This window comes from Cynoglossus semilaevis, chromosome 10 (assembly GCF_000523025.1).
Source record: "Cynoglossus semilaevis isolate Cse_v1.0 chromosome 10, Cse_v1.0, whole genome shotgun sequence".
Taxonomy (NCBI): domain Eukaryota; kingdom Metazoa; phylum Chordata; class Actinopteri; order Pleuronectiformes; family Cynoglossidae; genus Cynoglossus; species Cynoglossus semilaevis.
The window spans coordinates 112,129-119,304 of record NC_024316.1 but is presented as its reverse complement, the minus strand read 5'-3'; the positions used below and the strand labels follow the sequence as shown (position 1 = coordinate 119,304).

The following is a 7,176-nucleotide window of genomic DNA, read 5'->3' as shown; positions in this document are numbered from 1 at the left end:
GTTTTTGTTCTTGTTCTTGCCTTTAAACTTGTCAAGTTTAGTTATGCAGCTTTATGCAGTACCTACCAGAGGTGGGACCAAGTCTTTGCACTCAAGTCCGAATCAAGTCTCAAGTCAAAATAGGCAAAGTCCGAGTCGAGTCCAAGTCAAGACTGAAAAGTGTCAAGTCTCAAGTCCCAAGTCCTGCCGTTTCTGTTTTCGAGTCCTTTCGAGTCCTTCCACTCACTGCCACTCGTTTTTTGTTGACCACCTCGTAGTTTTTAAATCCGAACAACACGATCTTTGGTATCATTTTCTCTAACCCGCGCATTGTTCGTCAGCTCTTTCTCATTGGTTGTCCCGCAATTTGATTGGCCAACGTTTTATTTGATTGGATGTTGTGCCGACAGCACATACGTGCACAATGGGAGATACACAATAACTTACTTTATAATCTTTGGGTTTTGGAGAAAGTATCGAGTCTTGTCGAGTCAAAGGGCTCGAGTCCTGTGAAGTCAGTGAAGTCACGAGTCATTGATGTTAAAGTCCAAGTCGAGTTCCAAATCTCTTTACATTTTGTCAAGTCGAGTCTAAAGTCGTCAAATTGAGGACTCGAGTCTGACTCGAGTCCAAGTCATGAGACTCGAGTCCACACCTCTGCCCGTGTGTGCGTGTGCAGACGATGGATCGTACTGTGATCCATTCTAAATCCTCAGGACTGGGAGACCACCGGTGTGGGCAGTTCATCAGTTTGGACATCATTCTATGCAATGACAGACAAGAGACAAGTGTGTATGCTAGGAATCTAACCGTGTCTCAGTTTCTGGTCACAGGCCTGCTCAGCTCCTTCTATTTATAGAATGATAGAAACATTCTTGCTGTACAGCTGTAAAACAGAGTTATTTTGTGATGAGGGTTGGCCCAGACGGACTGGAAGAGACAATATGTGTGATCAATACAATTTGATTTTAGAGTTTATTATCAGTTGTTTAAATAATGTCAAGGTTGATTAAAATGATTCTTATTATTTTAATTTCCATAATCAACCTTAACAAGCGTCCATAAGCGGTCCGAGCTTTATTTGATTTAGACCTGCGCCCCAAGACTAGGTAGACTTTAAGTCCAAAACTTTGTGAACTAAGTCATTCGAGTCTGCAGAGATAGACAGCTGCTCCTGCTGAGCTTTCCTTCACTGGTCCAACAGTTTGTTTGCTAGATATGCAATGAAGGGTGACTACATAGGTGCCACATTTTCAGCTGTTGTGAACAGAAGGCTTCTGTCTCCACAGATTATAAAAGCTCAACTAGTTGCTACATTGGCTGCTTTTTTTCCCCCCACAACCAATGAAGCCCATGAAGTTGACCATGGCCTCAAATTGGAATTAATCTGATGCTCAGGTCATGTGACCTACATATAGGCGCCTTATCAGTGACATCATCATAACAACAGTGTGAAGATGATTCAACATCCATTTGGCTAAGCTTGGGGATTTTAGCCCGAGTTAGATTAGTGTTTGTGCTTAATCACCTCTAATCTCCACACACACACATATGCGTAAGATTTTACTGCGGCTTTGAATTTTAAACTAATCTCACCAGAAAAACATTGCTAACAGTTGACGGTAAAACGGGAAACCCGTATTTGTTTGAAAATATATTTTGTAATGTTTTCACAGGCCCATGAATTATGGTGGTTATGCTTTTGATAATGTTGGTTTTATTTGGATTTTTTTTGGCTAACTCTTGGCTTCATTTCAGTTTTTTAACCTTAACCTTTTAGCTGTTTCTGCTGCTATTTGGGGTAACAAAGGTATGTCTGGGTAAAAATGGAATAATCTTTTGTCAAAGATTTAGATATTTTCCTCTATTTATTAGGGATGCACCGAATATGTGGCAGCCAAAAAAATATTTGGTTGAAAATGTGCCGTTAAGTGTAACTGGATGTTTCGATGACTTGATTTGAGTTCATCATTTGGATGTGGGAATAAACACGGCACGAAAAATGATCCGGATCCTGCAGATCCTGCAGATCTGTACCCTTGGTTTTAATACGCTATAATGTTGTAGGCCTACAGAGAAAATATTCCATTAATCCTTTGTGGGCTTACAAATATTTACTGATCTCATGACAACTAATGAGACATTACGAGTAAAATGGAAGTTGTAATGTTGACTGACATTATTGGTTTTTGGGATTAATGTGAATGTGGGACTGATTTTCCTTCAGTGCACCTGTTGTAATGTTAATGACAGGCAGCTTGATGTTTTGAAATTTTCTTTCTGCACAGAAAGAGAGTACGTTGAGAGTATGTAGAGTACGTTGACGAAAATACTTTTCACTTTTCCCAAATTGTGGTCCAGTTGTGGTTCATGAAATCGTGGTCCGGTTGTATTTACTTCAATTTCCGGACTATAAGCCGCTACTTTTTTCACACGTTTGAAACTCTGCAGCTTAAACAATGATGCGGGCTAATTTATGGATTTTTACGGGCTAACGAAGTTCCTACCGCTAGCGATCAATGACCTTTCTAGTAGGCTACTCTGTGTTATACTAGTAGCGTATATTTGTCTGTGAATGGCTGTGTGCGTATAAGTGTGTGGAGTGCGCACGAGAGAGAGAACGGTAGCGAAAGTTGAGAGCAGTTGTCGCCCTGTCATGTTGAAGTGAGAGTTGGTTATAGAGGAGCTGTTAAAACTCTGTTTATGTTCTGTTGTGGTCAGTGGGGCTGATTATAAAGACCCCAACTTCACTGTTTCTGTTTACCTCTGCTGCGGACAAGTACAAAGTGAAAGGGAGTTAGCCCCGGGAGCTAACGTTAGCTTCGGTCCTGGAGCAGATTACTAATCCTCCCTGTGCATTCCAACTACAGTCGAAGGAAGGCGTCGAAGCAGGAAAGAGCTAACGTGTAACCAGCCGTGTCACATGCACTGTTTGGGCAGGAAAAGAGCTAACGTGTAACCAGCCTTGTCACATACACTGTTTGGGGAAAAACAAAAAGCATTTATTTAATTAAAGTGAGAAAAAAATCTTTCTGCGTAAATATCCAATGTTCCAACATAGACACTTGCGGCTTATAGAGAAGTGCAGCCTATATATATATATATATACACAATTATTTTTTTCTTTTTAAATTTAATGGGTGCGGCTAATGTTCAGGTGCTCTCAATAATCCAGAAATACGGTGTTAATTAAGTTTTCTAACATTGGGAATTGCTACGAGAATCAACCAAGAAACAAATCAATAAGTAAAATCAATGACACAGTTCGACGTCTTATCCATTCCCATCCCGCCACACATACTAAGGTGTGACAGCCAAACAGAAACTGCGAAATGTGCCACTAGGCATTAGGCCTCACTCACTGTGAAATTACAACGTATATGCGTAAATTAGGTTAATTCTAAGTTTATTTAAGTTACGTAGTGTACGTGTAAGGTACGCTACGGAATCAAGTGTCTGCCACCATTAGCCTCCTCTGTCTCGAAGGTAAGAACTCATAATTAAAACCACATTTTATTTTATATCACAGGAATCCTTATATACTATAATTTTGTGTGTGTGTATATCTCTATAGAAATTAACAACATGTTTTCTCCATTGTTATTAGCACGATCTTTCCGTTATTCCTTATGGGGAAAAAAAATGATTCGAGATACGAGCACCTCGAGTTACGAGCTTGGTCCTGAAACGGATTACGCTCGTATCTTGAGGTTCTACTGTAGGTAAAATTAAGAAATTTGAATGATCAGGAAATGTGGAGAAAAAAAAAAGTCGGCGGTTATAGGGTGTGGCTGTTACACACACACACACACACACGCTTGCATATACATGGAATATGAATGAGTGTCCTTGATCGCACCAGCTACTGCACCAAACTGCATTCACACACACACACACACACCCACACACACCACCCATCCCCTCTCTGTTGTGTCAGATCACACACACAAACTGACTGTGTAGCTGCAGGTGATTTTAAAAAATCATAAAGAAGACACACACACACACACACATAAGCATGCACACACTGAATATGATTAAAGCCTTCGAATACACCGTGATTAAAATGTATTCCGCAAATACGAAGACTCAAGAACATGCTGGGAAATCTTTTTTTTTTTTTTTTCCGAGCTTATGGCCAACATTAGCATGAATACATTGATGACGTCTAGAAATATGAATGTTTTTGCGCAAAATGAATTCATTAAGTCTCCTTTTTAATCACATCTCAAATTTGGAAATTGACCAGTGAGATTTGGACATGATCTTTTTTTTTATATATATATTTTTTGCACATGTTTTACATTGTAAAGCTGAGTTTGAACGTCGTCGGCTCATCTTAGTGCCTGGCTGTGACGCTGCTGTGTGATTTTTTTCTGACTACTTATTAGTTATCTAGTAGGAAGTATGATTGTTGAACCTTTTAAACTCCAACAGGATAAAGTATCTGTGTGTGTGGTCTAGGTTAAGCTATCCTTTCTTTAGTAAAATACTTTTTTTGTGGGAGTCCTTGTGGGGACATTTTTTAGGTCCTCAATAAGAACAAAGATATTTTGGGGAGGGGGGAAGGGGTAAGGTTTAGTTTAAAGTTATGAATAGAATTAGGGTAACAATATCCATTATGGAGTTCACAAAACACATGAAAGCCAGACTCTGCGTGTGTGTGTGTGTGTGTGAGTCCTTTTACGTATGAGGGAGGAAGTGTTATGATAAGCTGGGTCGACCGGGGTCCATTTACTCTCCCGCTTCCACCCTTTAACATCCTTCCTTCTCCCCGTGTCTTTGGCTTTGTCCGTACAGTGATATTTTCCTATTGAAAATGGTGACGTTGAAAAGTACTAACCCGGTTGATAAAGGTGACCTGTGTTTCCAATGTGGTCATAATTCAGTGACATTTCTTTTACCAAATCAGTTATCTTGTGTAAAATCATTGATAACGTTTACTTTCTGGTATTGTTTTTCCCAATTCTGGGACCAGTCACTTTTGTGGAAAGAATAAAAGTTAATTGTGGTATCCACAGTTCCAGCAGGTGCTAAGTGTATTATATGGTCAATTTTATTTTTTATTTTTTTTTGTCAGTTTTTTTATTTATTTTTTAAATTAATAATTACAAACTTCACGGCATTATAAAAGGTAAAATAATATTGAAAACCACCCATCCCCCCCCCCATCAAGAACACACTAATTCAGTAGACAGTTATTCAGTGGGCGTCTCCCCAGCCTTCACTAGCTCAGTGTGAATGTTCAGATTACAGAGGAATAAAAGTGTATGTGTGTGTGTGTGTGTGAATAATTACTAGGGTCTAGGTGCAGCTGTCTTCTGTCACCAGCATCTGTTACAACCCTTAGTTAGAACACACCCGGCCGCATTTAAAGATTCTTTTTGTGTTTTACATATTCAGATCTTTGTGTTTTTTTTGCCATTGCCACCGTCAGATTAACTTGATACAGATTAGCAAAGGCGTGTGTCTGTGCTAGTGTTTATGTTTTTGTGTGTGTCAGTTCTTTTTAGTGTGTTTGGAGGTTTTTTTTCCTCCAGATTTTTCCACTCCATTGCCTCTCTGTTTTCCGTCTGACAGATGAATAGAGTCTCTCTCTGCGTTTGACCTCTGACTTCTGGGCTTCCTTTAACACGCGCTGCTGGATGTTGTTCACTGTCTTCTGACAGAGAAAAGCATGCATACTAAAAGATAAATACAAAAGGAACTGTTTGTCCTTCAAGGACAGTGAATTGAATACGAAGACGGAAACAAAACAGTTCAAATAAAAAGCGACAGGAGAGAAAAAAATGCAGTGGATGGATCCTTTCGTATCCGGCGAGACATTTCTGAATTTGTTTTAATGCGTCGGTTTGGATTTGCAAAAGAGGAAAACAAAGACTTTTTAACGGCTACCATATCTGAACTTCACCCCTATTTATATCACCAGAGAAAGTCCCGCTCAACTTTTTTCTGTTTTGCTCACTTGAACTGTGAATACCAAATATCCGACCGAACTAAGAACGCACAATGTCACGATCGTGTGACTAACAAATCCCGCAGTGGACAAACAAATTAGAAGATGCCAGAAGATGCATTGTTCTGCAAGATCTGCTGCTGTCCCAATAACTATGACCCAATAACTATGTGGGCTGCATTCACTGGTCTTTAGACTGGTTTAGACTCTACCCTTGTTGGCTATGATGCAGTGCGATCATAACTAAACATGGGACCTGATTCTGTTTTGGTTTATGAAAAGGCACAGAGAGTAGAATCGTTTTAACTCGCCTTTAAATCATATTTTATATCAAATTTGTTCTAGCCTTTCAGAAATGATGAATCAGAAAGGATCAATAGTCCATAGCCCTTTTTATTTTAAAACTTGTTGTATTATTAATTATCATAAAAACATAATGTCTCTCGGTGTTGAATAACTATGTATATATTTATATATATAGTCTGTGAAAGTGGCTTTCAAATCATTTATTTTGTTGCGATGTATTTTCTGTGCGCTATGAAGTGAAATTTAAATATTATTCATTAATACAATCTAGTAACTGGGTATTAATAGCAAACTAGGTCAGAACATAATTTTAGGTGATGATGATAAGTATGACCAGTACCTTATAGGCTGCTCTGATTGGTGAAGAAGAGTGGAATCCGCTGACTTTGAACCTCATTACTCAGTGCTTTCGGTAATTGATTACCTGTTAATTAACTAGTGTAGACAAACAGGAAGTGATTAATGACCTAACCTCACTGGTGGCCTTGACAGCAGATGGTAGATGAAGATGATTTAAGCAGAAAAGTGGGCGGAGACATGAAGACCAACGGACGAGCAGGAATTGTGTCATAGTAGGATCTGCCTCGAAAGCTGACTTGTCATTGGTTTCCTAGTGAGGGTTTATGTCCTGATTGAGTGACAGATACATGTCTGCGTCTTCCCAGGAAACAAACTCCTGATGAAGAAGACTTGGTATCCTCGACCTCCTCACAGACTCAGCAGGTGAGCAACACTGAGTCACAACGGCCGATGATATCACACATAGTGTAGTGTCATCATTCTTGTGCGTTTGTCTTTTTGTGCATTTGCTTCATCACAGAAATCTTAACCAGTCGGTTATATTGATTTACTTTTTTTATTTGAGTCGTTTTTTTTTTTTTTTTTTTTTCAAAAGGTTTTTTTATTTTTTGGGGTTTTTTTTTCCCTATCCCTTT

General features: G+C 39.1%; 1 protein-coding gene across 2 annotated transcripts in view; it reads left to right on the top strand.

Moving 5' to 3' along the window:
* Positions 1 to 7,176, top strand: part of plxnb3 (plexin B3) — a 52,743-nt gene that overhangs the window by 1,817 nt on the left and 43,750 nt on the right. Inside the window, exon 2 of one of the 2 annotated variants that reach the window (XM_017035785.2) lies at positions 6,907 to 6,964. The exons of the other annotated variant lie outside the window; for it this stretch is intronic. The gene's annotated coding sequence lies outside the window, so the exon portion shown is untranslated. The remainder of the gene's footprint in view (positions 1 to 6,906; positions 6,965 to 7,176) is intronic. 2 annotated transcript variants of the gene reach the window in all.